Here is a 15,720-nt window from a genome sequence, read left to right on the forward strand (position 1 = left end):
TTAACTCCCCTGGCCACCGGGTTCTTAACCCCCCTGTATCCCTGAGATCTTGCTGGGGTGTCTGTTCTGATTTTCCATTAGACACCGTAAAACCATTGCCAAGCCCTTAGTGAGGAAACAGTTGAGGGGTGAGGCCTGGAGGGAGAGAGGCAGAGCAGGATTCCTGACCAAAACCCCTTTTATTCCTTCTCCATTTTGATTGGGTTAGTTAGCAGAGACTTCTTCACAGTTCTCTGCTTCTGAAGAGATTCTGAGTTGGGGTGGGGGGGCCTTCTTTTAAAGAGAAGGGCTCCTTTTAGAGACTTTCTCCTTTTAAGCCTGTGGTCAGGGCTGTGGGTCCAAGGGACGTCCTGAATGTCTCAGAGGGGTGGGGGTGGGACTGACCACATTCTGGTCTTCCTGATGGAATTTTCCAAGCCAGCAGACCCCTGTGGCAGAGACTTGATTACTTTGCGAGCTGCCGTTTGAAGTAGGGGCACTTGAATTATAGCCGGGAACCTAGTGTGGAATGAGAAAACAGTAGCGACCAACTGCGGTCTTCTGAGAACACAGCTGTTGCCAACTATTTGTTCCAGGGCTTCTGAGCTCAGGCCACCCCCACCCCCTCTTTGGTCTGAGAGACATGTCTGTATCGGAATGTGTAGCTGTAATCAGCAGTGGCTGTAAGCGGGGGTGGGGACAGACACACACCCTTCTGCTGCCTGTTCCTGGGTGAGAAAAAGCCACAGATGTGATCAAACCAGAAGTCTTACAAAAGAAATATATATGCTTCTAGGGACTGCTGGTTTAACCGCACGCTTAGAAAAGGGCTAGAATGTCCCTTGGGTGGCCTGAAATTCTTCTAAAAGTAAGCTTTTCTGAAAAGCTCCCCATGTTCTAGTACTGCTTTTGTTACTGTTCAGAGTTCCTTAGATGCAGAGATAGGCAGAGAGAGTGGGGACCCTATTGGAGCACCTCCTCTGTCCCTCAGGAAAGGCTGTCCTTTTGATTTGTGGGCAGAGTAAGCCCTGGCGAGGATTTTGAGCAGTGTTGGAAATAGGAAGCATCTCATGCTATGTCAGCAGGTGGGGAATAGCAGCTGGAAACTGCCTGGTACAGTGGAAAGAGTGGGACTGGGGAGCCAGAAGACCTGCCTCTGTATCTTGGCTCCCCCGCAGGGTCTCAGAGGCTACATAACTGCTCTGAACCTGGTCTTAAAAATAATATAATCTACTGGAAGAGTTATTGGGAGAATTTGACGGAAAAATGTATTTGAAACACTAGCACTTTGGCTAAATTAGAATAGGCATTTAGTAAAAATGTTAGGAAACTAGAAGCTAGAGGACTGGTTTCTAGACAGAGGTGGAGGCTATAATGGCAGGAGCTCTTGCCCTGGGATTTGGACATTGTTTGTTGACTGCGACTTGGGAGGCCATTGCTTACTGTAATCCGTACTATAGTAATTACTATAATCTGAGCTCACGTCCAGTAACCTCCGCACAGTTGAGTGAGAGGATGCAGAGCTGGGTGGCGTGGCGTGAAGGACTGGGTTGGTTGGAGGGAGTATCTCAGAGGCTGCACAGCAGGGGTGAATCTACGTTCTTGTTTCTGAATGGGTTCCTGTTAGAGGGCTGGACTTGAGGACCTCCTGAAGCTCTTTCTGCCCCAGCCTTCTGTGATTCATACCTTGCCTGTGAAAACCCTGTGTATCTTTGGTAACATAATTTTGTTTATTTTCAGTATTTCTGTGTCTGACAGCGAAGCTGTGTTCTTTATTGGAGCTATTGTAAAAGCCAGCCTTCTAAAACTTACTTGGTGATAATTCTGTTTTTAAGAAAATGACACAAAACAGATATGCTGTTAGTCTTTATCATACATTTTATATGTGTGTGTGTGTGTATATATATATATATATATATGCGCTGCTGCTAAGTCGCTTCAGTCATGTCCGACTCTGTGCAACCCCATAGACGGCAGCCACCAGGCTCCCCCGTCCCTGGGTTTCTCCAGGCAAGAACACTAGAGTGGGCTGCCGTTTCCTTCTCCAATACATGAAAGTGAAGTCAGTCAGTCGTGTCCAACTCGTAGCGACCCCATGGACTACAGCCTTCCAGGCAAGAGTACTGGAGTGGGGTACCATTGCCTTCACACACACAGACACACACACACACACACACGCACGCTTTCATATATTATTTCCCTCTTAATACACGTGACACACCTATCTTATGTGGATTGTGATTCTGTTTCTCTGATAGTTGTGCTGAGGCTTACAGAAGGTAAGCCACTTGTCCAAGGTTGATCCACTAGCTAGGGAAACTAGCTAGGTCATTAATGTTTATTTGTTTTTGACTTCTTTTGTTTGGTTGGTTTTGTTTTAAAATTTTCAAACCGAGGCATTTTGATTCCAAAGCCTGGTGTTTTCTTCGCTATCTACTGGTGTCTATGAAAGTGGAGTTGGATTAACGCATTGCTCGCGCCGAGGCGTGTATCCTGAAGTTTATTTCTAAGTGGCCCAGGTACCAGATGAGACACGTGTCTCTGAGTACCCTTTTGCATTTTACTCTGTGGAAGATTCTCATGCATATTGCATCTACTGAATAATGCCACTGTACTTAATGAATGTGGACCTGGCACAGAGGATAAATAAAGCACCGTGCTTATTCCTAGAAATCACTCTAGTGCAATAGTTCTCAAATGCATAAAAATCACCTAGGAGTGGAGTGGTTAGAATATAGATTCAGTAGGTGTGGGTCCAGGGCCCAGGATCATTTCTATTAAGTTCCCCAGGTGGTTCAGACCTGGTAATATCTGGCCACTCTTGGAGAGATTCCGCCTCAACTTGGCTCACACCCCTTACTCCCTTCCCTGCACTTTAGTAGCTTGGATATAATTATAAGACAGTGTGCTAAGCCTGACACAGAGGATCCCCAGGGACTAGGACAGCTTAGGGTGGGAAAGCATCAGGCTTGGGGAGTGGGATGGGCATGGAAGGTTCCGTGAGAAGTGATACTTGACCTGAGTCTCGAAGGATGAGTAGGAGTTTACCAGACATATGAGCTGGGAAGGAGCATTCCAGACAGATCAGGTTGGGAGTGTTGTTTTGTTTTCTCCTGCAGATGAGAAACTGTCATCTATGAGTCTTGGTGTTAGGTATGCCTGAGATAAGACAAGGCCCTTGCTTCAGCAAGTATTGGTGTCCTCTGTGACACAGAGAAGGAAGGAAAGCATGAGGGCCTCAATCTAACAACGAGTGTGGCATGAATTCAGTGTCTGTAAAGGGCAGCTAGGCCTTGTTGTTGTTTAGTTGCCAAGTTTTATCCTGCACCTCTGACTCTTGCAGCCCTAATGGACTGTGGCCCACTAGGCTCCTCTATCCATGGGATTTCCCAGATGAGAACACTGGAGTGGGTAGCCATTCCCTTCTGCAGGGGATCTTCCCAACCCAGGGATTGAACCCATGTCTCCTGCATGGCAAGCAGATTCTTTACCACTGAGCCACCAGGGAAGCCGTAGGCTGTGTTAGTTCTTCCGGTTAAAGGACAGCTAAGCCAACCCCTGGAAGCTACAGGGTTGACTAGAGAATAGTGGTTTTGTGCTTACTGGGGCTGAAGTTCTGAAGAGAATCACCTGCTGTACTTTGGGGCTGTGGCACCACATGGCACATTTTAGGTATAACATGTAGTGGAGCATGCCATCCCTTCCTTCTCTGGCAAGATCAGAAAATGAGTTTTCTGGTTAAGAGGGAATCTATCCTGTATACCTGGCAGATGGATTACTGATTTTCAAAGAACAAGATTACAACAGAATGATCTTGGTCTGCTGATTTGAAGGAATTCTATTTCATGTTTAATTCAGAAGGTATTGATTGTATAATGCTGGAAATTCTTGTGACCAACATCTCTACCTGAAAAGTATTGAGCACCTGTTCTACTCAAAGCATGTTGTGGATACAAAGGGGTAGAAACTTGATCTCCATCCTCACAGGTAGGGGGCATAGAACGAGCTCACAGATGATGGAACTTTACGCAGGTGGCGGCGAGTGACATTAGGAGCGGAGTGGCACGGTTCACGGGTGGAAAGGTGGCTTTTGCAGGTGGTCCTTTCCACAGTCCGGTGGTCTCTGTTGTTGCACAGTAGGTGTGTGGAAGGACCAGTGCAAGTTCTAATTGCTAGAATGCAGCCTGGATCCGTCAAGACTTAGAATTTATGTTCTGTACCTCGAATGTTGCCTTTCTGTAGGAACATTATCCCTTGAGATGTCCTCATTGATGAAGTGTGATGATCCCTGGTACTGAAATAAGTCATCTCCAGTGAAGCTGTGGTGGGTCTGGGGCTCTTTCGGGCAATGTGCCCTTCCCAGGTTGGAATGTATGGGCTAGAGGCACGGGGGCCGTTTACTTTTTTTTTTTTTTAAGATTTATTTGTTTATTAGCTGCACTGGGTCTTGGTTGCTGCGCGGGCTTTCTCCAGTGGGGCTGAGCTGAGGCTACTCTTCGCTGTGGTGCGTGGCTTTCTAGAGCACAGGCTCAATAGTTGCGGTGCAGGGACTTAGCTGCCCCGCATCATGTGAGACCTTCCTGGAACAGGGATCAAACCCATGTCTCCTGCACCGGCAGGTGGATTCTTAACCACTAGACCACAGCGAAGTTCTGTGTTAGGCCCTTGCGTGGCCTGATGCTGAATATGACAGAGTAGCCAGAGTGTTGAAGCCTAGTTACTCCCTGGACACAGTCAGAAATCCTCGGGACTCCAAGGACAACACTGAAAGTGCTGTGAGGGAGCCACAAGTGGGGAGGGCATGCCCAGGGAGAGGGCTGAGGGAATTTGCTCACTTCTAATTTAACCCCTACACTGCCGGACATGATTCTTGGATTATTTCATCATGACAGCCACCCATGAGGTAGGAGTTCTTATCTCCTTTCTCCTATGATGCAACTGAAACTAAGAAGTTAACTCTTGGAGATCACAGAGCTCTGGTGCAGTGGTGGCAACTCTGGAGGCAGACGTCCTCAGTGTTGTCCTGCTCTTGCACGTCATAGGGGGAGTTTCTGCAGCAAATCTGCTGTCAGACTGCCTCCCCACGGCCGTCTTCCTCATCTAGGATTGAGTTTCCCAGTCACCATTACCCTCCTGTGTGGGCTTTTTATCCTTGAAAGTTATGACCAACCTAGATAGCATATTAAAAGGCAGAGATACTACTTTTCCAACAAAGGTCCGTCTAGTCGAGGCTATGGTTTTTTCAGTGGTCATGTATGGATGTGAGAGTTGGACTGTGAAGAAAGCTGAGCTCTGAAGAATTGATGCTTTTGAACTGTGGTGCTGGAGAAATCTGTTGAGAGTCCCTTGGACTGCAAGGAGATCCAACCAGTCCATCCTAAAGGTGACCAGTCCTGGGTGTTCATTGGAAAGACTGAAACTCCAATACTTTGGCCACCTCATGTGAAGAGTTGACTTATTGGAAAAGACTCTGATGCTGGGAGGGATTGGGGGCAGGAGGAGAAGGGGACGACAGAGGATGAGATGGCTGGATGGCATCACCAACTCGATGGACATGAGTTTGACTGAACTCTGGGAGTTGGTGATGGACAGGGAGGCGTGGCGTGGTGCAATTCATGGGGTCGGAAAGAGTTGGACCCGACTGAGCGACTGAACTGAACCGAATCAGGTTTAGCACATAGTAAGCGAGACCCTGCTGGAAGGGAACTGGCTTTATATAATTCAGCAGACACCAAAGTAGCACTTGTTTGTACTACCAGAGGTGGAAGCTGAAATTCGTATTGGAACCGATTTGTAAAAATCTGTGAATACTACAAGCGAGAGCTCCATAGAACACCTCACTTCCCTGCTGTCACCTAACAGAAAGGGTGGTTCTCATCCAAGCCTTTCAGGTGACTTTTTAAAAGCACACCCCACTCCCCCCAACGACCGTCTCTGTTGCAAGAAGCGGCTTTTTTAGAGGAATGTGCTTGTTTTTCATCACATTCCTGTTATCAAAGCAAAGAGAAACCAGAAGACTGGACAGTAACTCAGTGGAAAAGAAGACTGTATCTGCTGATTTTGAAACTTTAATCCAGAATGGGGCCAAAGAAAACGTTCACTTCCTCCATAATATCCCAGGAGTTTGATCCACCCCTCCCCCCTTTTCCTTGAAGAGGTAAATTTTAGTCTAGGAAGAGAGTAATATGCGGCTACTTGGGAATAAAAACCAAACTGTGCTATAAAATTCCTTCCCCTGCCCTGACTCCCTAAGGCCTGGGTGACAGTTCGTCCTTGACACTAATCTTGATTCTGTTTGTTGATTTGTAACGACAGTGAGTTGAAACGCCCTGCAAATTTGACCTGGTTTAGCCATTTCTGTGCTTGCTCTGTAGCCATTGCTCCTCTGGGAAGGGCTCAACTGGACTTGAACCTGGACCTACCTCAGGAGAGGCATCTGTTGCCGAAAATGGAGATTCAATCCGAAGTCACTTGCTTGACCTGTCTTGTTCTTTTAACTGAAAGAGCTAGGAGGGACAGTGGCAGAAAATACACATCTCAGGAGAGAGGGAGACAGGCTTTGAAGACCAGCAGCTGGAGTGTGACACAGTGACTTCTTTTTTTGCAAGTGGTGAATTGTTTGCTGCGACTGAGGTGCATAGAAGACATTGGTTCCCTTGGGCATTGCATCAAGGGATTCAGAGTATTCTTTACTGTTTGGTTCTCTTACTTAACACACATGTTCTCAGGAGCTTCCACTGAACTGTGACGCATGGTCTTGTTCTTGGTTTCAAATATTGCACAGCCTATCCTATGGTTTTCTTCAAGGGTTTGGAAATCCTTGGGTTTCCTGTCCCCCAGGCAGTGGTGTGAATACTTACGACCTCCCACTCCTTGGGGTGTGATTCTGGAGTGTGGTGAGGCAGCCTCAGATAGGCTGGATGGGTTGCCAACAAAAATATGCAAATATGAACGTGCAATCATTTCCCTGTCTTGGAAGTAAGATTCCGGGTTGATGAACCAGGCTCAGATTGTACTGGGTTACTGTAATCCCAGGGAGCCGTGGGTTGGTGTCAAGTTATCATGTGAAATTATGTTGCTACAGCCCTGGCCTAACCCTTGGAGGATCCCTTCCGGCTGCTGCTTGTACAGGGTAGCTAAGAGGCATGGGGAACATGGGGGAGGAACAGCCTGTGGGGTCACTTCATTGTCAAGTCAACAGGATGAATACTTTCTCAGGGTTTTTGTGTGTCTAATCCTTTGCTGAATAGGTGCACTTGTGAGATTGACCTCATCCTTCTCTTAGGGAATTTACAGAGTGGTTGGGGAACCCAAAGGACAGTCAGGTGACAAAGACTGGATGAGACACGAGTCTGCACTGAGTTGTGTGGTTCAGTTTGGCTGGAAGGGTGGTTCTAAACTGAGGGCAATTTGTCCCCCTCCCCAGGGGACTTTTAGCAGTGTTTGGACATTGTTGATTGTCGCAACAAGTAGCCAGGGGTGGAGTGGGGTGTTGATACTGGCATCTAGTGGATAGTGGCCAGGGATGCTGCTTAACATCCTGTAATGCACAGGAGGGTCGCTGCAGCAAAGAATTATCTGACTCCAAATGTCAGTACAGTTGTCCCTCAGTGTTCACAAGAGTTTGGTTCCACAAGCCCTGCAGATAACCAATATCTTAGGCTGCTCAAGTCCTCCATGTAAAATAACTGTGTACACTTGGCTTTCAGCACACGTAGGTTCTGCATCTGTGGGTTCAGCTCGTCTGGGATTGATCCTGCGGGTACAAAGGGCTGATGAGCCAAGGTGGAGACAGGATGGGCGGAAAACTACTGCTACATAGTGCGTGGCACTCTGCTCAGGAGGCAGTCACAAGCCACAGGCTTCAGGGCGGGTGAGCTGAGGTGTTTTAATAAAGAGGAAGGAAACAGGGGTACTTTTTCCTGCTGCTTTCTAAGCAATATGCATTATCTGCCCAGAAGTTTAGAATCTTAACATCTTGGTTGCCCCAATCAGCAGGAACTGTGCCTTCTCAAGGACAGGTTTAGAGCTCACTTTTTATGGCCAGTAGATAAGATCAAACCCCTTTAGAACTAACATTTTATCTCTGAAAAATCTGAACAACCACCCCCAGAAGGGTAGAATCTCAGAATTGCCCAAATATCAATAACTTTATACAGCTTAAAGAACAAGGGTTATTTAGTTACTCAGTCATGTCCAATGTTGTGATCCCACTAACTATAACCCCCCAGTCTCCTCTGTCCATGAGACTTTCCAGGCAGGAATTCTGGGATGGGCTGCCATTCCTTCTCCAGATCTTCCCAACCCAGGGATGGAACCTGCATCTCCCGCTTGACAGGCAGATTCTTTACCGTTGAGCCTCCTGGGGAGACCTAAAGAACAATTAAGCTACAGTTATTTTAAAAACAACCCATATTTCAAGCTGGATGCCTATTGCTGTGGCCCTTGTTGTTCAGTCACTCAGTTGTGTCTGACACTATATGAACCCATGAACTGCAGCTCTGCAGGCTTCCCTGTCCTTCACCCTCTCCTGGAGTTTGCTCAAACTCTGTCCATTGACTCCGTCTCTCTCCATTGAGTCGGTGATGCCATCCAACCGACTCATCCTCTGTCATCCCTGTCTCCTCCTGCCTTCAGTCTTTCCCAGCATCAAGGTCTTTTCCAATGAGTCGGCTCTTCCCATCAGGTGGCCAGAGTATTGGAGTTTCAGCTTCAGCATCAGTCCTTCCGATGAATATCCAGGATTGATTTCCTTAGGATTGACTAGTTGGATCTCCTTGCAGTCCAAGGGACTCTCAAGAGTCTCCCCGAAGGCATCAATTCTTCAGCACTCAGCCTTTTTTATTGTCCAGCTCTCATATCCATACATGACTACTGGAAAAACCATAGCTTTGACTATATGGACCTTTGTAAGCAAAGTGATGTCTCTGCTTTTTAATATGGTGTCCAGGTTTGTCATTGCTTTTCTTCCAAGGAGCAAGCGTCTTTTAATTTCATGGCTGCAGTCACCATTCACAGTGATTTTGGAGCTCAAGAAAATAAAATCTCCCTGTTTCCATTGTTTCTCCATCTGTTTGTCATGAAGGGATGGGACTGGATGCCACAATCTTTCATTTTTTGAATGTTGAGTTTTAAGCCAGCTTTTTCATTCTCCTCTTTCACCTTCAATAAGAGACTCTTTAGTTCCTCTTCACTTTTCTGCCATTTGGGTGGTGTCATCTGTATATCTGAGGTTGTTGATATTTCTCCCAGCACTCGTGGTTCCAGCTTGTGCTTCATCCGGGAGGGCATTCCGCATGATGTACTCTGCATAAAAGTTAAATAAGCAGGGTGACAGTATTCAACCTTGATGTACTCCTTTCCCAATTTTGTACCAGTCCATTGTTCCATGCGCAGTTCTAACTATTGCTTCTTGACCTGCATTATAATCTATCTTTGATAATGGAAAAAGGGGATACTAAATTCCCCTTCTTCTAAATCACCTGATGTCTCTTTTAATCTTTAGATGTCAGGTCTTAAAATTCAGAAAATTCTTTAAGGTTATTCAATATTTTGAAGAAAGCCTCTGGATTCTGAAGATTTTAAGAAGTCTTATATCTGTTCACTCAGGGGTAACATTTTTAATGTAACCCATTGTTGAGGTAAAAGCCAGTGGTTTCCTTGAACTTTCTACTGGCAATAAATCTCTGGTACTGGTCTCTAGTGGAGGAGGGCATGGTAACCTACTCCAATGTTCTTGCCTGGAGAATCCCATGGACAGAGAGCCGCAGGCTAGTCTATTGGGCCACAAAGAGTCGGATGTGAGTGAGCACTGGTCTCTAGACAGTCAGGCTCACAGGATATGTCCCATTATTATTAATATTTCTTTTGCCACCAACAAAAGCTTGGTGCAGTGGGGTGGAACTACTGAGGAAAAAACGAGGTTAAATTTAGAATTTTGCTTAAAGTTAAGAAGGGCTCTGAGACCCCACCTGTCCTTCACTGTCCAGTGAAACTGTAGTGAGTCTTTCTCAAAGTACATCAGCAACAAGTTAACATGTACCTTCAATATTTCATATCCCCTTGAAAACTGCACCTCTTTTTGGGCAAAGTGATTATTTGATTTCATCAGGAGCCATGTTCAAGGTAAAGCAATGACTTTGATGAGCTAGAGCCCAGTCATGGAAAGAATACTGAACGGAAAGTCAGAAGATCCGAGTTTGACAGTCTCAATTCATCTGCAGCCTTAGGCTAGGTGTCAGTTCCTCCTTTGTAAGATAAGGGTGGTAGGACTTCTGATCTCTTGTTGGGTGCTGGCTGGCAGGCTCAAAGGCGAGGCTGACTGTTGAAAAACTTTTGAGACCTGTAAAACTGTGTATTATATAAACTGACTAGATATATGTGTGTGTTGTGTATATAACCATCATTGCTTCAAATTATGACCCTGAGGTTTTGCCACATTATTGGAGGGAAAAAAAAAAAGGAATGAATTCTGTTGATTAGACTGTATTTGAGGCACAAAATGAACCTGAATATTTTAGGAAGATTTTCAGCAATAAGAACTCAAACAGAAGCTTTTTTTTTTTTTTTACCCTAACAGTTTACTAATTACAAAGTTCCTCAAAGGCAAAGTCCATGTCTTATCTGTCATTTTTGTGCCTGTCAGCATCCAGCATGAAAGTTTAGGATAACTGCTAATCATTCAGGTTATTTTCCCACTAAAATTCAGGCTTTAGATCCAGAAAACTTGTTCTAGCTGTGTGATCACTCTGAATCTCGGTTTCCTGGTTTCCTGTACAAAGAGAGGAATATGTAACTTGGATAAAAACGCCTAGCCAGATGCTTGATAAACACAGGCACCAGGCAGAACTTGGCTCTCTGTCTCATTTCCTGAGTGCTGTGGCTGGAGGTTTTCCTGACTGGCTAGAGATCTCCTCAGTCAGAGAAGAGGGACCCTCCTTTTTGTCTAAGTAGCTGTTTTGCGTGGCACGTGTAAGATGTAGCTGGAGCCTCGGTCTAGAGAGTTCAGATGTCTGCCATTCATATTTGGGCCTCTGAGCAGGCCTTAACCTCAGAGAGGATGAATGGGGTATTACTGAACTTGAGAGCAGGAGGAGCTCATCAGTTGCCCACAGGGACTAGGCAGTGACATGCTTGAGTCAAGCAGATGGGGTTTTTGGACAGTAGGGGTTTTGGGGAGGCTGAGGTGGAGCTAGAGGCCATGTATGTTTGTGACCTTATCTAATATGGCCCTGGGATTTTCAGAAGCTGGAAATCAGAATTTCTGTATGAATCCTTTTCATTTTAAGATATTGACAGTTATTTTCTTTTTTTTTTTTTTTTTTAAATTGTAAAACAAAGGTACCACGTGGACATAGAACTCAGTAGTGGGCCCATGGGCCAGCAGTTTGCAATCTCTGCTTTCAAACAGGAGGGGCAATGATACAGCTAATACAGAAGGAAAGGACTTGCCCTCCTGGCCAGCTGTGCAGACACTATAGTAGAACTGCCTTCCTGCTCTCTGAGTGCCGCTTGCTTTGTCACATGCTCCCTGCTACTTTGTCCCTCAGCTTTGCACCAGCCCTTGCTGAAGATGGCATACTTCTCGGTGCATTTATTCTATGGCAGAAGAAGCCAGTGATGAGGGATTGCCAGGATACCTCAAGGGAGAACTGTTTTTCCTTGTAAGTGTCCAGGGGTGAAAGAGTGGCAGGTTAACCCAGTGTCCTGAGCTGCTCCCACCGGCCAGACCCCACAGGCCTGCAGGCACGGGGACATCAACAAGTAGCCTTTAATAAAACCATGGTCTGTGTTGCAACTTCCGATCTTTGCTCTGGGATTTTCCTACCAGGGTCAAGTGGCTTTTTCTGAGTTTGTTATTCAGGTTCCTAATCCAACACAGGAAATGGATTTTAATTTCTTTGCTGGCTGCTCTCTTGGGGGCTACTTAATAAGGCTCCAGTTGCAATGCAGCAGGACTGGTGTGGATAGCAGCTTACTTGACCTTTCACCTTTTTAAAAAATTACGATTATGATCTCTTTGTATTTTTTTATGAAATGAGGCAGGAGAGCATAAGTAATTTTATGGGCTTTGTTTCTAAGTGACAACTCTTCAGGGTAACTGTTGGGATGTGTTTAAGATTATAGAAAGAGATAGTGGAAGTCTATCTCTTCCACTTTTAGAGGTAAAGAAATGCATATGCTGTATATTTGTTATAAATTTAGGGCAATGGTTGTTGAATTTAAATATATGTGAGCATAACCAGGGGAGTTTGCTTTTTTTAAAAAACTTTTTATTGTGTAGTATAGTGTAGCTGATTAACAATGTTGTGAGTTTCAGGTAGACCGCAAAGCTGTAGGTATACATGTATACACTCAGGGGAGTATATTTTAAAAGGCAAATCTTCAGTCTCTAGCCCCAGAGGTTCTCAGTCTACATTCTTCACAAACATCCCAAGTGATATGGGGTCTATGGACCATACTTTGGGAAATGCATCTCTATTTTGTTGCCTTTGTTGTCTAAATGTGTTCCTGCCCACTGGCGGGCAGATTCACTGATTTGTGAGATGCCCTGTTTTTTTCTGATTCACTGTGCTGTGCTACCTCAGATTCTTGGAGAGAGTCAGTCTCTGAGAGTCCTAGAGAGAATTGTTCAAGAGACCCTCACAGGTTGGCATACAGGGACCAAATCCCTACTGCAGCAGGGGTCCCAGAAACTCTCCTTCAGCAGCACATACTGCCGCCAAATCTTGAAGCAGCTTCCCACATTGGTTGTAGGCTTTTTCCAAGTGTGTCACTAGCTCCAGGGTTTAGCTTTCCCCTTTAAAGTACTTTACAACCAGCGTATGGGAGACTGGGTGCTCCTAAGCCAGACAGCTGGAGCTTTGAGTCCTTAAGGGAAAAGCACGCTATCAAATCTGAGGGGTGAGGCTGAGTCTTACCAGATTAAATTTATTGGCTTGATTAGAGAAGCATGCCCAGGCTGTTTGTCCTTCCGGAAAATGACTGAGCTCAACAAAGTAGCATAAAGATCCATTCCTAGTACCCTAGTGCATACAAAGCAGAATCATGGTTTACATCTTAGCAGGGCCTTGCCCCTTATTAGAAAGGAAAAAACCATAGCTAGCAAAGCTTAAAGGAGTAATTGTCATGTGTAGTATACCTTGGGAAGAATACAAAAGGAGAATGTGACAGTCCCTACCATCAAAGGGAGATTAGAGTAACACCTGGGAAACAATGGGCCAGGACTCCTGTAGAATCATCCCTCTGCCTCACTTTACTTTCCTTCATCCCCAGCTCTTCTGTGATGTCCTCCCACCCTTGGGGACTTCCCTAGTGGTCCATTGATTTAGACTCTGCTTCCAGTGCAGGGGGCATGGGTTCCATCCCTGGTTGGGGAACTAAGATCCTGCATGCTGCACAGAGCAGCTGGGGGAAAAAAAGGGTGGGGGGGACCTTTGAGCAGTTACTGTTTCCTTCAGCTCTTCAAACAGCCTTAAAACTATTAGTAGGAGAAAAGTGATTTTAACTTCCTTATTATAAAAATAGAGGTAAATTCACAAAACTTTATAAAGAGTGTATTTATATTTTATGACCACTTGCAAAGGACGTGAAAGTGTTTCGTTTTTAGAATTTAAAAGATTCTGTCTCGGCGTGCGAGTGTGTTCAGTCACTTCAACTCTTTGTAACCCCATGGTCTGTAGCCTGCCAGTCTCCATCCATGGAATTCTCCAGGCAGGAATACTGGAGTGGGTGGCCATGCCCTCCAAGAGTCTGTCTAGGATAGAAGAAAGATAGCTGATTCTGAGTTAAAGGTACTTCTCTGTTGTACAAGGCATATGAGGTCTGGCCTCATTCTGAATTCTCAGTACTTCCTTTCACACTATTCTTCCCTAGATTCACTGTGCTCAGCCATGCTAGCCTTCTGTCTTTTCCTAGAGCACACCAGTTTCATTCTTGCATTGGTGTCTTGGCATGTACTTTACATTCTTTCCCACAGATTTGCTTAAGCTGGCTCCTTCTCATCATTCAGGGCTCAACTCAGACATCACCTTCTTAAGGAGGCCTTTCCTGACTGCCCCATCTGAAAGCCTTTGTCCTATTATCCTGTTTTAATATCTTTATGAAGCTTATCAGTACTTTAAATTCTAATTTCACTTGTTAATTTTCAGTCTTCCCTCACTGGAATATATTTAAGATCTTTTTTGTCTTGGTTGGTCTCCAGTTGCAAACAACATGCCCAGATGTGAGTTTATTATTGTCTGAAAGTTCCATCTTTAATCTGTTGTCTCTTTAAATATTGACTCCATTTTCTTCTTTCCTTCTTTAGCACCTCATTTCTTATTTTCCATTTCTGTGTTTCCTCTTAATCGGTAGAAGCCAGTTGCTGGTAATTTTCTCAGATCTGCTTTCCCGTCTACTGATTCTCTCTTTCACACGGTCTAATCTCTGTGTAAACCACTGGCTGAATTTTTAATTTTAATAACTATTTTTCTACAAGTTGTATTTTTTTTCCTGAAATCCATTTGGTCATTGTTTCTTTTTTAGTATGTTCTTTTCTCATGTTTTTCATATTTTCTTTTTGGCTTTAATCATTTGAAATATGTATATGTATTACAGTTTATCTGATAGTTCTGTTAAGGTTTTTTTTGGAGAGTCTTACCCTGCTCTTAATTGAATTTCCCACATCTTGTTTGTATTTTTACATAGTTTTTACATTTTGCTTGAGCTCATCTTCAGCAGAGAGCTTTATTTGTGGGCATCTTTCATGCTGTGATTGAGGGTAGGTCTCTTTAGAATTTTACATTCCCTCTGCCAGATGTCTCATTCTGGGACTACTTTTTGTGTTAAACTTTTGGCCTGGGGATTCTCAGACTATGTAGCTCAATTGAGTTCAGTCCTTCAATCGTGTCCGACTCTTTGCGACCCCATGGACTGCAGCACTCTAGGCTTCCCTGTCCATCACCAGCTCCTGGAGTTTGCTTAAACTCATGTCCATTGCATCGGTGATGCCATCCAACCATCTCATCCTCTGATGTCATCCCCTTCTCCTCCCGCCTTCAATCTTTTCCAGCATCAGGTTCTTTTCCAGTGAGTCAGTTCTTCACATCAGGTGGCCAAAGGATTGGAGTTTCAGCTTCAGCTTCAGTCCTTCCAATGAATATTAAGGACTGATTTCCTTTAGGATTGACTGATTGGATCCCCTTGCAATTCAAGGGTCTCTCAAAAGCGTCTTCTCCAACATCACAGTTCAAAAGCATCAATTCTTTGGCACTCAGCTCTCAATAGTTCAGATCTCAATAGCCTGTGGAAAGGCTTGTAGTTACAGATTATTAGAAGAGATACTTTTTTCCCTCTCAATTCAGACCTTTCTTGTTGTTGCTGTGTGCCAGTGGGCTCTTTTTTCTAGTCTGCTTTCTCTCTTTGAGGGTCTTCACCTTACATTGGAACTCAGTTCCAAGTGCCCGTTTTAGGTGGACTCAAGAAAATAAAACAGCTCCTTTCCACAGCAACTGGAAACAACACCAGCTGATCTCATTTATCACTGTAGTTTCTAGTTCCCCACCACCACCATTTTTGGCCCTGGGGTTCTTTCTTGCTTTCAGCTATATAATTGAAATGATATGTTATTTTTTAAGTTACCTACTCAGCTATATCGTCAGAAGCAGGATCTTTTCCCCTAGAGTCTCTTGCTCAGTGCAGTAGCTGTAGCATCTAACACAATGCCTGGCTTGTGGAGAAAGTGATATCAATACATATGTT

General features: G+C 44.8%; 1 protein-coding gene across 3 annotated transcripts in view; it reads left to right on the top strand.

Moving 5' to 3' along the window:
• Positions 1–15,720, top strand: part of WBP1L (WW domain binding protein 1 like) — a 59,512-nt gene that overhangs the window by 23,917 nt on the left and 19,875 nt on the right. The gene's annotated exons all lie outside the window — the stretch shown is intronic.

The sequence above is a fragment of the Ovis aries genome, chromosome 22, assembly GCF_016772045.2.
Source record: "Ovis aries strain OAR_USU_Benz2616 breed Rambouillet chromosome 22, ARS-UI_Ramb_v3.0, whole genome shotgun sequence".
In the NCBI taxonomy this organism is placed as follows: domain Eukaryota; kingdom Metazoa; phylum Chordata; class Mammalia; order Artiodactyla; family Bovidae; genus Ovis; species Ovis aries.